Consider the following 17,846-nt stretch of genomic DNA (forward strand, 5'->3'; position numbering starts at 1 on the left):
AAGGTTTTAACATTATACTGATAAAGGGTGTGGAGGCAGGCATTGGCGTATATTGCTGATGGGAGTATAATTTGGTTCAGCCTCTATGGAGGGCAATTTGGCAATATCTGTCAGCTCTTTATGTACTGGAAAGGTCTCTGATGTATCCTGTGTGTAAGTGAAAAGTCAAGATGCAGAACACAGAATACAGTGTTACCTTTTGGGTGTGTTGAGGAAAGAAAAAATACACATATATAAGATATATGTGTAGTATGTATGTATGTACCTATTTATATAAGGCATCAGTGGTTCAGTGATAGAATTCTTGCCTTCTATGCGGGATACCTGGGCTCGATTTCCAACCGATACACCTCATGCACAGCCACCACCCATCTGTCAGTAGAGGCTTGTGCATTGCTTTGATGCTGAACAGGTTTCAGCAGAGTCTTCCAGACTAACACAGACTAGGAAGAAAGGCCTGGTGGTCTACTTCCAAAAATCAGCCAGTGAAGATCATGTGGGTTACAGTCGTCCAATCCACAATGTGTTGTTCCGCTGTGCATGGGGTGGCCGTGAGTTGGGCTGACTGAACAGCAGCTAACAACAACAACGATGTAATAGGAATAGGCTCTTCTATTGTCTATTCCTAATCTATGTTGTTGTTGCATAGGCAGGCTCGAGAAATACATATAAAAAACTATTAATAACACTTGCCTTTGAGAAGGGAGATTGAACTGGAGAACAAGGATGAGAGGGAAATTTTTTGTTGTGTATTATTCCATAGCTTTTAAATTTTATACCCTATAGAATTGTTTAGATGCCAGAAACAAAATCAGAAGATAACAACAAAATGGAAAAAATATTTGCAATATAATATGACAAAGGGCAAATTTCCTGGATCAACAAAGAGTTTACAAATCAGTGAAAACACAAAATAAGAGAAAGGGAGAAGAAGGTAAGAGATTTGAGCAATAGTTTTAGAAAGAAATACAGATAGCCAATAATATATGAAGATGGTTAACTCATACATTGTTAAAGGAAATGTAAATGGGAAGGAATCCTTCAGAGAATTGAGCGTTATTATTAGATGTGGATAAGTAGCAACTAAATGGCCAATTATTAAGATTGTTGTTGGGGGGCTTCTTTCAAGCATCTGATAAAGGCTTCTAGCATCCGAAGGAACTAATTCCTTCCAACCCTTAGGGTCTTTAATTCTTTATGGTATCTATTGTACGGGTGTTGGTAAAGCCAAGCAAGCAAACCGAGAGAAAGGAGAGAAAGGAAAATAACGAAAGTTCATTTAGAAGCACAGAATCTTAGAGATGTAAGGGATCTTGGAGCTCATTTCTTTCAACCTCCCACCTAGTAATCCTCTCTTGGGATATAGTCCCAGATCTGCCACTTACCAACATTGAAATGTTTATTAATGTGTCATTTCTTCATTCATTCAATAAATATTTATGCAGTTCCTTCTATGTGTCCAGCACAGCCCCAGACCTCATAGAGACAGACTTTAATCAAATATTCATTCAAACAAATGTAAAATTGCAACTGTGACAGATACTATGAAGGAGAATTTTGCAGTGCTATGACAGCACCTCAACATAAAACAAAAATCCTCACAACTTGATCAATAAGCAACATCATGATAAATGGAGAAAAGATTGAAGTTGTCAAGGATTTCATTTTACTTGGATCCACAACCAACATCCATGGAAGCAGCAGTTAAGAAATCAAATGACGCATTGCATTGGGCAAATTTGCTGCAAAAGACCGCTTTGAAGTGTTAAAAAGCAAAGATGTTGCATTGAAGACTAAGAAGCACCTGACCCAAGCCATGGTGTTTTCAATCACCTCATAACGCATGCGAAAGCTGGGCAACGACTAAGGAAGACCGAAGAGGAATTGACCCCTTTGAATTATGGTGTTGGCTAAGAATATTGAATATACCACGGACTGCCAAAAGAACAAACAAATCTGTCTTGGAAGACGTACAACCAGAATGCTCCTTAGAAGCAAGGATAGGGAGACTGCATCTTACGTACTTTGGACATGTTGTCGGGAGCAATCAGTCTCTGGAGAAGGACATCATGCTTGGTAAAGTAGAGGGTCAGTGAAAAAGTGGAAGACCCTCAGTGAGATGAGTTGACACAGTGACTGCAACAATGGGCTCAAGCATAATGATTGTGAGGATGGCACAGGACTGGGAAGTGTTTTGTTCTATTGTACATAGGGTCGCTAAGAGTCGGAACCAACACGAAGGCACCTGACAACAACAACAACAACACGACAGCCTAAGGGTATGATATAACCCAGTCAGAGATTTTAGGAAACTTGAGCTTGATTGGGATGAATAGGAGTTTAACTAAACAACAAGGTGCACAGGTGAGTTAAGAGACAGAGGCAGACGACATGATGGTTGCTTAGACTAGGGTGGTGGTGATGGAGGTGGAGTGATCTGGGCAGATTTGAGGAGATGTTTAAGAAGTAAAATTGGCAACACTTGATGATGGATTAGATATGAAGAGTGACAGAAAAGAAGGAATATGTCAGTATTCCCTAATTTTTTGGCACGCTCAACTAGATAGATGATGGTACCATTCACTGAAATAGAAAACAACCGAAGAGAGTTAAGTTTAGGAGAAAATAGCAGAGTTCAGTTTAGAACATGCCAGATTTGAGATGCTTTTGAAAGGACACATCAGTTTGTTGGTAACATTTATTTATGGAGTGTCTAGTATGTAGCTGGCAGTAGAATATACGGATTTATTTGGGGGAAAAAAAATGTATATTTTATATATATATATATATAATTCTCCTTCTTTGAGACCCATGTTGTTCTCCTATCTATTGTATATTTCTTCTTACTTCTGTCATTTTTCTGTTTTCTGACTCTCTCCACCCCTCTTCATTTGTTGGATGGAATGATTACATTTATAGTTTCTTGGCTTGTTAATTTCTAAAGAGCTTTACTGCCACTCTACTTCATTATCCAGTCCATGGTCACACCGTGAACCTTGTCAGCACTCAGAACACATTGACCTTATACTTCACTCACTTCTCAGTTTCTGATTATATTCTTCTATCCTTTCAGCTCTCTCATTTTCCTCTCCATGTCCTGCATCCTCCTCCTTTTACTGTCCTGTTTCTCTCTTTCCTATTATATCCAAACCTCCCTAGAAGAATTTTTTCCTTGTCATGGCCTGACACACAGAAGACACTAAATATTTGTTGAGAGAATGGATGTCTCCACTTCTTTTACTCCTATTCATTCCCCAACCCATTGTTTTTCAGCATTGACCTCGACCACTCCATCTTAAGGCCGCTCTAGTCCAGTCCAATTACCGCTGAGTCGATTCCAGCTCATGGCAACCTCATGAGTGTCAGAGTATAATGGTGCTCCACAGGGTTTTCAATGGCTGATTTTTCGGAAGTAAATCGCTAGGTCTTTCTTCCAAGGTGCCTCTGGGTGGACTTGAACCTCCAACCTTTCATTTAGCAGCCAAGCACATTATTTGAGATAAAGTTTGCCATTTTAAAGTATGCACCACTCAGACATTCTTAAGGCCACTAAGGCTTTCTAATTTCCAAATGAAATGGCTTCTTTTCAGCCTTTATTTTACTTGACCTCTTCAGTATTGCTCACATTGTTGCCTACTCCTTTTGAAACTCTATATTTCCTTGAATTCTGTACTTTCTGCCTTTTTGACTACTTTTTCTTAGTTCCCTTTGAGGGCTCCTAATTCTCAAGAAATGTCTTTGGCCTTCTTTACTTCTCCTTTATGAATTTTTCCCTAAACAATCCCATTCATTCTATATATTGTTAATTCCCAATATCTAGGTCCAGCTTAGAACTCTCTACCAAACTCCAAACTTTGTCTCCAACTTTCCATGGAACATTCCTACCAGGCATACAGTAGGTATTCATTAGATATTTGTTGAATGAATGAATTAAAATCCTATAAGTACCTCACAATTTTCAGGTCAAAAGAAGAACTCATCATCTTTTCTATTTACCCACTCCTTCACTCTTTATGAACATGTGGCAGTCTGCTTCCATAAAGATTACAGCTTTGGAAACCCTATGGGACAGTTCTATTCTATCCTATAGGGTCACCATGAGTCAGAATTGACTTGACAGCAATGGATTTTAGTCTGGTTAATATAGCATCACTCAGCTAGTCTCATATTAAACACTAAGATCTGATTATTTTTACCTCTAAATATATTTAAATCTGTCTCCTCCTCTCTATTCCCACTACTACTATCCTAGTTCAGGCCCTTATCATAGATCATGCCAATAATTTTCTGAACTAGTCTCTCTGACTTTCATCTTGCTCCTTTCCAGTATATACTTTTATAGATACATGGATTTTTTTCAACTGAGATAAAATTTACCATTTTAAATTGTACAATGTAGTATTTTTTACTAAATGAACAATGTTGTGCAACCATCACTACTAATTCCAGAATATTCCTGTCACTCCAAAAAGAGTACCTCCCAATTCTCCCTTCTCCCTATGTACTAGACATCACTAATCTACTTTCTGTCTCTATAGATTTGCATATTCTGGACATTTCACATGAATAGAATCATAAAATATGTGGTCTTTTGTGACTGACTTCTTTCACTTGGTATAATGTTTTCAAAGTACATCCATGTTGTAGCACGTATCAGTACTTCATTCATTTTTATGGCTGAGTAATATTTCATTGTATGGATGTACCACATTGTGTTTATCCATTCACCAACTGATTGCAATTTAGGTTGTTTACACTTTCTGGCTATTATGAATAATGCTACTATGAACATTCATGTAGACATTTTTGTGTGGACTACGTTTTCATTTCTCTTGGGTGTATACCTAGGAGCGGAATTGCTGAGTCATATGGTAACTCTGTGTTTAACCTTTTAAGGAACTGCCAAGCTGTTTTCCATAGTGGCTGCACCATTTTACATTCCCACCAGCAATGTATGAGTGTTCCAATTTCTCCACATCCTTGGCAACACTTGTTATTTTCTGTTTTTCTGGTAATAGCCATCCTAGTGGGTGTGAGGTGGTATCTCATTATGGTTTTGATTTGCATTTCCCTAGTGACTAATCAGTGCCCATGGAAGCAGCAGCCAAGAAATCAAACGACTTATCACATTGGGCAAATCTGCTGCAAAAGATCCCTTTAAATTGTTGAAAAGCAAAGATATCACTTTGAGGACTAAGGTACGCCTGACCCAAGCCATGGCGTTTTCAGTTACCTCGTATGCATGCAAAAGCTGGGCAATGAATAAGGCAGACCAAAGAAGAACTGATGCCTTTGAATTATGGTGTCGGTGATAAATATTGAATATACCACGGACTGCTAGAAGAATGACCAAATCTGTTTTGGAAGAAGTACAGCCAGAATGTTCTTTAGAAGCGAGGACAGCAAGACTTTATCTCATGTGCTTTAGACATATTATCAGGAGGGACCCGTCCCTGGAGAAGGGCACCATGCTTAGTAAGGTAAAGGATCAGCAAAAAAGAGGAAGCTCCCCTCATGGAGATAGATTGACACAATGGCTGCAACACTGGGCTCAAACATAGTAACGATTGTGAGGATGGCACAGGACCAGGCAGTGTTTCATTCTGTTGTACATAGGGTAGCTATGAGTTGGAACTGACTCGATGGCACCTAACAACAACAACATGTACTAGGCACTGTGCTAGGTGCTGGAGATACAATGACAGTACCTAACAACAACAATAACTAATGGGTTCCTAGGTAGTGCAAACTGCAGTTGACTGCTAACCTAAAGGTTGAAGGTTCCAACCCACCCAATGGTACTATGGAAGAAAAGTCCTGGTGACCTGCTTCCATTAAGATTACAGTCAATAGCTAGGAGTACACAGCAAGGTGTGTATAAGTTTTTGTATGAGAGACTGACTTGATTTGTAAACTTTCACCTAAAGCACAATAAATTAAAAAAAAAAAAAAGATTACAATCAAGAAAGCCCTATGGAACAGTTCTGCTCTGTAACACATGAGGTCACCGTGAATTGGAATCAATTCAGGGGCAACCAACAACAATAATGACAAATGATATTAAGCATCTTTTCATGTGCTTATTAGCCATTTTTTTGACTCACTTTTTTTAAAAAAAGAAGTTCTGATCATGTTACTTCAGTACTCAAAATATGACTCACTGCCTATTGCCTAAAATAATAAAATGAAAATTTCTTAGTGTGGCATACAAGACCCTTTGAGATCTGACTTTAGCCTTCCTGTTTAACATCTCTTATAGTTCTCCTCCTCATACTTTATATTTCAGCCATAATGAACTGATGAGAGACAGGGAGAGTTTTACTTTTGTCTTCTCTTTTGTCAGCCTCATCTCCAACAAGAGGATGCTCAACCAAGGTTAAAAAAATGAGTCACCTGACCAATGTAGTGATGAGTACTAGTATTAGCATACCTGCAGATATCTGCTGGTTTTTCCTTTTTCGCTCTTATCCTTCTTGCCTTGCTTCTTGGCAGCACTCACTTTGCCCTACCTAGGCCACCATATACCTATTGCTCTACCATAAGTCCTAGGGCCAAATAAAAAAGATAGAATTATATTCATGACTCTAGACCCTACTGAAAGGTTCTGGCTTTTAGGTTTCCCTGGGCTGTGAGGTGTGTGTTTCCTTGTTTCTCTCCACTTTCCTGGGACTACACTAGGTAGGGTTTCTAACCCAAGAGGAAGCAGGTAGGCAGAGGAATAGCAGGCAGTTTGTTCTGTAGGTCCCTCCCCTCTCCTGTCTTGATTGCAAAGGGCTGGAAAGCCAGCTTCTATTGTGATTAAGTTATAATTTAAGGCAGTGAACATGTGCTCTGCTGGCGGCTATAAAGATTCAAATCATAAAGTTTTACAGTGGAACGGTTTCTGTAAAAGCATCGTTAGGAAGTGGGAACCATGCCTTTAATTCTTATGACATATGGGACTGCCTCGTTTGTTTTGGTTTCAGTGGAGTTTAGTAGGGTGATGGTCTGACTAATTAAAGTCAGACCTCCTTCTTCTCCGCAGTTCTTTGCCCCATCAGAGGACAATGTAGAAAGGTAAAACTATCCTCTCCCCTTCTACTTCTGTATCAGCTTATCAGAGACAAGGAACTCTCTAAGATCAAGAATAACCCTTTGATAACTGAATATTTTAAAATTTCTTCCAACCTATTAGGCTTTGTTTCTTGGAAAGTCCATGTCTCCCTGTGACTGAGGGGAGAAAACCCAGACAATAAACCAAGCCTAATTGGAAGATGACTTCCTTCCAGGGAATCAGCTAAGGCGATAGTTGGACCCTATAACTAGGTCAATGGTAAAAACAAAGAGAATAATAATATAGTAGATCTCTTAACCAGCTTCTCCTTAATCTATTTGCCAGGCTAACTGACACTCTTTATGCCCTGTGTAGACCATATTAACCTATACCCATACTGTGCTCTCAGCTGTTGGTTACTCAATTTTGTAGGGCCACACACTGATGCTCTTACCAGTTGACTTGTATGCTTACCAAGACTCAGCTGTACTTGTTTATAAGCCTGTTTATGCCACTGGAAGTTGTTATTGTAATTGTCTGATTTCATTAAATATTTTGTAAACTCAACAATATGAAATTGCAAAGAAAGGGAGGTTGTTTCTATGAAAGCCAACTGAAATCTAGGGTGTCTAAAATAATTGCTGTTGAAGAAGGTGTAAGACCGATTGAGGAAAAAATATCACAACCATCTGGGAGTCTGCACTCAAATTGCTTTAAGTTCTTGTTCTGCTGTAAAAAATAAAGCCAGGAATTGTAGACAATGTGTTATGGATGTGATTTATTCAGGGAAGATATGGAAAGCCAATCAGCAGACACATACCTTGGCCCTACATCAAAAGATTGGTGAATGAATCTATATTTATATATTTTTAGCTAAAACAAAATGTTCAACGTAAGTATATATCTCTTTTTAATTATATTCCGCTTTAGATTAGACTTTTTAGATTAACCAACTGATGTGTTAGAAAAGAGGGTTTCTCTGTAACAGGATTTATCATTTATTGGATGCTGTTAATGAGTGTGTTAAATCTTTGCAGAGGAAGACATTGCTGTCTCCATTTTACAAATGAAGAAACTGAGGCTTAGAGTGGTTAAACTAGTCCTAGTTCACAGAAACAGTGGCCATTCCAGGTTTGTTAGCTAAAGAACCAAGAAGAAGAAAAAGAAAAACCTAATGTGGAATACATGAGCAAACGCAACAGGGGATTAAAAAAATTAATAGCACTTGATAGGCTGCTGCGAGTATAAATTGGTGTCATCACTTTAGGAAAATACAGCATTATGTTCATTTATTTAATCAATACCTGTTGAACACCTACTCTGGGCCAGGCACCCTTCTAGATTTTGGGGATATGGTAATGAACAAAATAGACAAAAATCCCTGACCTCATGCATTATCATAGCTTACATTCTTGTAGAGTTGAATATGTATATATCCTACGGCTTAGCAGTTCCATCCCTAGGTATATTCCCTAGAGAAATTCTTGCCCCTGTACTCCAAGAGATGTGAATACAAAAATGTTCCCAGCATTCATTGCTTGTAATAGCAACAAAGCAAAAGAAAACAAAGCCTGTAAATAACCCAATGTCCATTAACAAGAGAATGGATAAACAGATTGTGGTATATTCACAACATGAAAACACTATAGCCACGTGAATCAACACAGAGGACTCTTAGAAATGTAATGTTGAGTGAGAAAAGCCAGTTGCAAAAGAATACATACAGTGTGATACACTTTTATAAAATTCTGAAGCAAACAAAACCAAGCAATATATTGCTTAAGGTCGCACATATTTGGTAAGCTATAGAGAAAAGTAAGGGCCTGAGGGGGAAATAAGTCTGGCATGGAAGTTAAATGAATGGGATAGGGGAGGTAGGGGAGTGGGATCCAGAAGGAGAGCCTAGAAAGCTCCAACTGTTAGTGCTCATGTTCTGTTTCTTAAGTTGGATGGTGGTTCACAAGTGCTGATTTTATCATTATGGTTCATAACATATTTTCTATGTAACATATATATGTATGCATACATTAAATAGTACTTGGCACAGAGTAGATGGTCAATAGTTATTGATTAAATAAAGAAGATAATACTATGCTTTTCCAAAGTAATGATATCAATTTCCACTCCCGGTAGCCTTCCAGGTCCTACTTATTGTTTTAATCATTACATTATATACATATACAAACATTGGCCGTATATACATATGTAATCTTTAATGTTAATGCCTTGGAGAAGAAAAAAAAAAAAAACAGAAAAGTATAGAGATTGAATACAAAGATCTTGACTTGAAGAGGCTTGGAATTAGAAAAGCCAGAAAGCCACCTCTACAGAAACAATTAGCTTACCTTAGAAGCCTGTACCAAGGAGGAGAAAGAAGAGTCAGGAACAGGAGGAGGATATGGAATGTGTGGCAAATTGCCTCCATGAACAACTTTGCCATGAGACCAGAACCAAATGGTGCCCGGCTACCATTACTGAACATTTTGATCAAAGATTCTGTAGAAGAATCCTGATCAAAAGGGGGAAAATGCTGAACAGAATTGAAAATTCTTATTGACTCTAGACTTTCTGGACCCATGGAGGGTGGATGAAACTGTTGCCCTGAGACTGTAGCCCTGAAATTTTTAAACCTTAAACCAAAATAATACTCTCTGAAGTGTTCTTAAAACCAAACTGTAGTTTAGATTAACTAGTAAAAAACGCCTGCCTTGAGCATTATGATCTTCTAAGAATGGGATCAAATTGACGACAGCGACTCAAAAGATTAGATAGGAGCCTCAGGGGGCAGTGAGTTTATGTTAATGAAGAAGGAACAACTCAGAAAAGGATGGTGAGAATGGTTGCACAATTCGAAGAATGTAATCAACGTCACTAAATTGTACATGTAGAAACTGTTGAATTGGTGTGTGTTTTGCTGTGTATATTCTCAACAACAACAAAATAAAATTTAGAAGAAAAAAACTCATTTGACTAGAACGGAGTTAATCAGAATGTTGATACATTGTGAAAAATGTAATCAATGTCACTGAATAATTTGTGTAGAATTTGTTAAATGGGAACCTATTTCCTGTGTAAACTCTCACTGAAACACAATAAAATATTATTTAAAAAAGAAAGAAAACTGTACTAAGATCCAGGCACTGATTTCTCCTTATTAGGGGATCTCCATGTTCTGGAACCTCTCCTTTTCTCACAGTGTGTGGTCTGTGGCTTCAGAAACATTGCAAAGACTGACTGTGGAACCTTGCAGTGAGAAGCAGCAAGGGCTACGGGGAGGAAGCTGCCAGAGTCACCAGTCTGTGGACTTGAAGCCAACAGGTTGGAGATAGCCTTGGGCTTCAGGTTTCTGCCATAGCCTTAAACCAAGCTCTGTGAGTATGCATGTTTTTGTGGGTATGCCTTTGTTTTTGGATTGGTAAGAATACACCAATCAAACTTTGTGAAAAAGTTTATTCTGGCCTTGACAGAAACACCCAATTAAGTCTGTATTGCATCTTTGACCCAGAATTACAAGGTTTGTCCAGAAGCAATCAGGTATGGTGCAAGCAAAGAGCCCATCAGTTAGGTATTTTAGCTAGATTGGTTGGTTTAGTTACCAAGAGGGCAGCCTAGTTCTGCTGCTCGTTAGAAAGAGAACAACATAGCTATTTTTTAAAAAGTTATTACTAAAAATAAGAAGAATGGAAATAAATTGAATTACGTTTTCTACACCTGTGTTCTGAGTAGCTCAAAGAGTGTGCTGTGCCATGTGTATCCCAACATGATTTGGTTCATCTGAAAAATCCTTTTATTCAACAAGTACTGTTTGACAACTTACTCCTACGCTTTAGGAATTCATTGGTGAATAGATGGATATGATCCTTGCCCTTATAATGCTTATAACCTAGTGGGACAAACACAGTAAACAAGTAAACATATCCATTGAATCCGTTGCCATCGAGTTGATTTCAACTTATTACAAACGAGAATGAGTGCTACGAAATAAATGATACAACTGTATAAAATAGTATGGTGATCTGAAAAGGTCTCTGAAGAAATGCATTTAAAATCCAAGTTAAGACATGCAATGAAGAAGGGCATGTTCAGAAAGAAGGAATAGGTTATTTTAACAACCCTGAGGCAGGAAAGAGCTTGGTGTGTTTGAAGAATTACAAAGAAGCCAGTGGCACTATATTAGTCAATTATTGTTACATAGCAAACAATCACAAAAATCTCAGTTGTATACAACAGTGGCACTTACTTCTCATGCATCTATAGGCCGGCTGATCTAGGCTCAGCTTGGCCAGGCATCTTTGTTCCTTCCAGTGGGTTGAACTCTATTCTGATGCATGAGTATCCATTCTGCAGCTCCGGCTGAAGAGTCAGTAGCTACCTTGGAAGCTCTTCTCATGATGGTGGCTGAGGTGCGTGAGGGCCAACCACACAAGCACATTGTAAGCCTGTGCTTGGGTTACATCTGCTAATGTACCATTGGCCAAAACAATCACACAATTGAGCCAAAAGTCAAGGGACAGGAAGTAAACTCTTCTATTGGAGGTAGGGGGTTAGGAAATATTTTTTGTCAATAATTTAATCTACCACAGTACACCTTTCATTCAGGAGTATTCACATTCCTCCTACTTATAAAATATGCTCACCCACAATCCCCAGACCTCCCCAAATTTTATCCAAATCATAGCACCTGGCTCAGAGTCTAAAATCTTGTAATCTATATCAGACCTAAATATGGTTTCTTATGATCTGAAGACCTAAGAACTAAAAATAATAATTCACTTCTTCCTCATATCCAACATAGAGTGGTATTGTAGGTAAAGACTGATAGCAATAAATTGCTGCATTAAAAAAGGGGAAGAACTAGAGGTGTATAGAAATCACTGGTCCGTAGCAGTTCTGAAATTCTACTGGGCAAATATTGACAGATCTGCCATCCTAGAAGTTGGGAATATTTTTTGATTAGGCCTCATTTTTGCTCCATGGGTGTGAACCCCATCCCTTGTTCGCCATAGCTCTTGATTCTGCTCTCTGGAAGTCCATCTTCCATCATTCTTCTTGGACACTTCTGAAGACATCATTAAATAACATGTCTTTTTGATGACTGAGCAGCTCTTTCAGCCTACTCCCTGCCTGCAGAAATTTGGGTATCCAGAGAGGATCCAGAGATCTTTCTACGTCTTGAACAATCTCAGTCTCTTTTAGTTCAAACTGGCTCAATATGGCTTTCTCACAAACTTTGAGTTTTCTATGTATTTGATGCTAGTCAATTCCATATGCCAAAAGCCACACCCACGATTTTTACAAGACATGATCTGTCTAGACTTATTTACCAGTACTTTGGGCATGTCAGGCTGCCGTAGAACCATGCTGTTAAGCTTTTTAGGAATCTTTTTGTCCAGCTAAAGAGACCTACTAGATGCTACCGTATTTCCTTTAGAGCTTAATGAAGACCCTTGATTTTGACTTCACCCTGAAACTGTATCTTTCTGGCAGCACCATGGATTTGGTCTTTAGCCCCAGGATGGATCTTAATTTGAAAACCTTTTATTTGAGAAGCTAGAAATGAGAAAGTTTTATTTTTCAACCCAGAAAGTTCTGGGCAGTCTATATTCCTACTAAATTCTACTGCTAAATAGTCAGCTCCTTTCTAAGTTTTTCTCTTTTTTGTAGTACCTCTTCAAATCCAGCTAAAAGCAATCAGTTTATGCTTTCAGTATTTTGCCTAAAGACTTTCAACTCCAACTCTGTCAGTTCATTAGATACATTTTCCACCTTCCAGATTATTATAGTTTAAGCATCTGTTTACCACCTCATAATACAAGTTGATATTATTCCAGTCTTCTCTATCAACTTCCTTGCTGCCCACCACCTAGTCCTAGGGCCAGTGTCACATATTTTAAGTGTTTTGTTGTTGTTATAGCAGCACCTTACTATTCAAAATTATTGAAATAGATGAAATCACCAAGGCAAATTATGCAAAAGTAAAAGATAAAAGGACACAGATCCAAACCTTGGAGAACGCTAACATTTAAAGATTTGGAAGAGGAAAAAAAGAAAGGAGTCTGAGAGGGAGTGGACAGAGCAGAAAGGGAGATGTTTTAAGAAAGAGAACATGGTGATCTGTGTCAAATTTCAAGGACAGAGAAGTGTCTTCAGGATTTGGCAATAGGGAAGGTGGTTGGTAACCTTAGAGCCACCTTAGTGGAGTGATGGGGACAAAATTCAAATTGACATGAACAGTTAATGGGAGGTGACAAAAAGTATGCAGCAGATGTAGACAACACTTTGAAGATGTTTGGCTATAAAGAAGATCATAAAAATAAGATGGTAGGTGGAGAGGGATGTGGGGTCAAGTGAGAGTTTTTTGGATAGAAGATAGTAAGTAGTGCATGTGTGTATACTGACGGAAATAATCCAGACAAAGAAAAAGACTGAGAGTGCAGAAAAGAGAGGTGATGATTAATGAAGCAGTTTTTGGAAAGCAAGAAGAGATGGGATCCAGAGCACATGTGGAGGATTAGACTTTAATGGGAAGAGGATCATTTTCTCAGTTCTAACAGGAGGGAACAAGAAGTTGGATGTTAGTTCAGCTATAGGAAGCCAAAACAAAGAGAGCTAACATTTTCTGTGTGCCCTTTATTTGTCAGGCATTGTGCTAAATATTTTGCATGTGGTACTTCGGCCCTGCAAATTTAGTTTTCTTTCATGCCCATTTTACAAATAAGAAAACAGCCTAAAGTTTTGTAATTTGCCCAAGATTTCTCAACTTGTAAGTAGCAGAGCTGGAATTTGAACCCATTCAGCCTGATCCTGAACCCGCACTCTTAACTTCTATTCCACACTGACTCACCCATTTTTCCATAGAGGAATAATCAAAATAAGAGACAAAATCAAGAATACACTGCAAGCCAGACCAGAACTGGTCTCATCTAGATCCCTCTGGGCTCCCATCACAAGTGAGCAGGAGGAACAGAGAGAGAGAATGAGTGCTGCAGTAAAGAGGTTTGAAGGAAGAAGGGAGGTCAGACTGATGCTGAGATCAGTCTGTTCCCTTCATATACCACATACTTTTCAAAGCATTTTTGAATTCCTTCTTTCAGTGAGTAATGAATAACTTAATTAGGGCTAGAAGCCACATAGTGGGTAGAAATGGCAAGGAGAGTAGAGAGCTGAGCTGTGGTGATGACAATGACCACAGCAACAACAGGATCCCCTGACGTCTAAGTCTGCAGACCTAACACACTCTACTTTGGGCTTGGGGTAGGATGGCTGGGAGAGACAGTATCCACCCATCAGTGAGAGGAGCCCACCCATGAGTGGGTGAATAAGACCTGCGTTAAATAGGGTGGGAGCTGACTCATGTTGTCTGACAGAGGGTTCTCCTGTGGGCTGTGTGAATAGTGCTGTAACAGTCAATCTGATCCTCTCTCTTCAGCCTTTCTCACCCAGGGTAAGCAGGAATGCCCTAAGGCATCTCTTCAATATGATGAATTAACTTCTCTCGCGTGGATCTAGAACATACCATCTAGATGTACTAGTTATACCATCCTTGGAAGAACTAATAGTCACTTGAGTAATATTTTCTGTCCCTGTGGTTCAGTTGAGGAACCCTGGTAGAGAGAGACTGCCTGAGGAGATGCAAACAGCATTTTATATTTGAGGCAACTGCTCTGGACTATTTTCTTGCTCCCCCTAATCTCCTGCCCCCCAAAGGAAACAAACTGATGTCGTGAGAAATTCCTTTCTAATAACAAAAACAAATGGGAGGTCTCAGGGGATTGTTTGTATGGAGAGACCGTGGTGGTTTAAGAATGAGAAAACGGTGACTCCTGCCCAGAGTTCTGGTTAAGTATCAGGTAGAATTTTTCCAACATCATTTTTGAGTCAAGAGACGCACTGAAATCACTTTAGTAAAATCTGTGAGTGGGAAAAATGTAAAGAAAACAAAATCCAACCAAGGCTGCTTTTTTCCCAGGAAAGACATTAGTCAGGCAGCCGCTGGAGCCAGCTACCTCTCAAGAGTCTGTTTTTCAGTGTCACTACGGTGACTCTCCATGCTCTGGATTTTAATTCTAGCCTCTAATCTCAGCGGCTTCTGTGATAAATTAATTGTAATGATAGAGGCCTCAGTTACGAGGTCTGTACCGTTTGCTTGTAATGTGAGCGACAGGTTTAGGGCCTGCTTTATTTAAGATGCCGGGGTAATTACATGGGAGTTAGCATATGCAGGCAGAGATATGATTCATTCTTCCAGCCACAAGCATGACACAGCTGTTTGCGGGATAAAATAGGGGAACCGTGTTGTTACAAAATGTTCGCCTTATTATACCTCATTAAAAACAAGGCTGTGATAAGTCAGGACTGGCAATGAAGAAAATCTATTGCCCCTCTGTAAAACCTGATAGAAGAGGGGCTGAGAGCTGTGCTGTGTCTTTTTTTTTTTTTTTTAGCCTTTCTTTGACTCTTCTCCCCCTGTTATTCAGCAATTCACTGGATACTTGGGCAAGGAATGGTCTCCCATACCCTCTTCCTTTCTTCTTTGGAGCGGGGTCTGCCCTTTCCGTTTCTTAGCTAAAGCTGAGAATTTTCAGAAAGAGAGAACATCGCTCAGAACAAATGAAAGGAGGGTCTTTTGGACGACCTGTCCCAATTTTGTCCTCATCACCTTCAACAAGAGCACATAGGCTGAGAGAGCGCCCGGTGCATAGAGAGAGCTCCAAGGCTCCAGCAGGGACCAGAGCTTCAAAGTCAGAGAAAATCACTGGCAAGCGACCGAGGCTCATTCCTTTCAAGAGATAGACGTATGCTCTCTTCCCCTGTCATCTTTCTTTTTAAAAATAACTTTAAAAAGTGAAATGAATTTTGGCCTCATTTTTTTCCTTCCTTTCTCTCTCCCCCAAAAAACTAGTGAGAGTTTAAATCAACGTGCAGATTAACATTGAAATACAGACCTAGGGCCCAAATAAATTAGGCTCTTCTTTACCAAAATGGATGCTTAGGAAAGCTAAGAGCCACAGTGTAGACAGCGTAGAGAATATTCTTCAGGCAATAGCTATGTAGGGTCATTCTGGAAGCGCTGTTCCATGAGACATTCATGTGTCTGTTCAGCTGTAAAGCTCGCTTGGGAAGCCATAGATTTTAGTGGTTAAGAGCACAGGGCTGGGAAGCTGGACTTCATGGGTTCATTTTAGCTCTACCACCTCCTAGCTGTGTGACCGCGGGACAGTTAAGTCAACGACTCCGTGTCCGATCTTCGCAATCTATAAAATGAAAATGCCAATAATATTACAAAAGGAACCCTGGTGGTACAATGGTTAAGCACGCAGCTGCTAAATGAAGGGTTGGCAGTTCAAACTCACCAGTCTCTCCATGGGAGCGAAAATCTGCTCCCATAAAGATTACAGCCTGGGAAACCATATGGAACAGTTATACTCTGTCCTATAGAGTCGCTATGAGTCAAAATCAATAGCAAACAACAGCAAAAGTGTTGTTATAAGGAATAAATGAGATAATCCAGAACAGAGTCTGGCAAACAGCAAGTGCTCAGTAAATGTTAACAATGCAATCTGTTATGGCCAGGCTGTGTGTTAGATTTGAAAAGAGTTAAAAATAAAATAGGAGGATGTCACAACAAAAGGAAGGACTAGAACCTGAGTTGTGACCCTCCTTCAGAGTTTGGGTTTTTGCAACAAGGACTTAAAACATAGGTTGGAGATACAGAGGAGGAAGTCTATGGGCATGCTTGGTTGTTTAAGTTATAAATCAAGAACCTGCTTACCTTGGTAATCAAGCTATCTTACTTAGAATAGTAGGAAACAAATGTTTCACAGAGATACTACTTATCCTTTCTATATGTGATGCACTCCTTCATTTTCTGTTTTACTCTATTCTGTTGTATTTCATTAAAAAGTGCTGAGCACCATTCTAAATTGATTTCACCCTCCACTAATGGGTCTGGCTTTGCAAGTGACTGGCATTCTCAATAAGTGTTTATTAAATTGAGTTGAATTGGGTTGTGGTATTCTGGATGGAAAGGGTCGCATATGGAAAAGTACAGACAAGTGAGCATGGCATGTCCAGGGTACAGTTTTAAAATACTGTTGAGCAAGGGAGTGAAGGGGTAATGATAAAAGTTGATGCTGAAAAGATATTCAAGGGGCCAGATCATAGAAGATCTTCTGTATAATACAAAGTAGGAGCAGACAAACATTAGATCCTAAGAAAAGAAGTAATGCAGATTTATAGGTAATGCTACTATGAAGTGGAGCCCCTGGGTGGTGCAAATAGTTAACATCCTCAGCTATTAACTGAAGGCTTAGAGGTTCAAGCCCACCCAGAGGCACTTTGGAAAAAAGGCCTGAAGATATACTTCCGAAAAATCAGCCATTGAAAATCCTATAGAGCATAGTTCTGCTCTGACACATATGGGGCCTCCATGAGTTAGAATTGACTTGACAGCAACTGATTATACTATGAACTAAAAAGTGGTAAACACCTTAAGAATAATTCTGATAAGTTGTTGTAGGAGTTCTGAGGGAGGTGAGATGGCTTTTAGCTGATATTGCTGAGGATTCTACTCTACATATTGTTCATTCATTCATTTATTCAGCGAATATTTATTGAGTTCCTACTTTGTGCCTAATACCTTCCCTTGGTTTTCATCCATATCCTTGGCTTCAACTACGTGAGGATGACTTGGATTTTCAGCTGCCTATTGGGCATTTTCTAGCAGGAGAAAGCAAAAGACTTTTTCCTGAAATCCCAGTAAAAGTCTGAGTGCATCCCTTTGGCTTTGATTTATGATGCTCATTCCTGAACC

This window comes from Loxodonta africana, chromosome 3, assembly GCF_030014295.1.
Source record: "Loxodonta africana isolate mLoxAfr1 chromosome 3, mLoxAfr1.hap2, whole genome shotgun sequence".
Taxonomy (NCBI): Eukaryota; Metazoa; Chordata; class Mammalia; order Proboscidea; family Elephantidae; genus Loxodonta; species Loxodonta africana.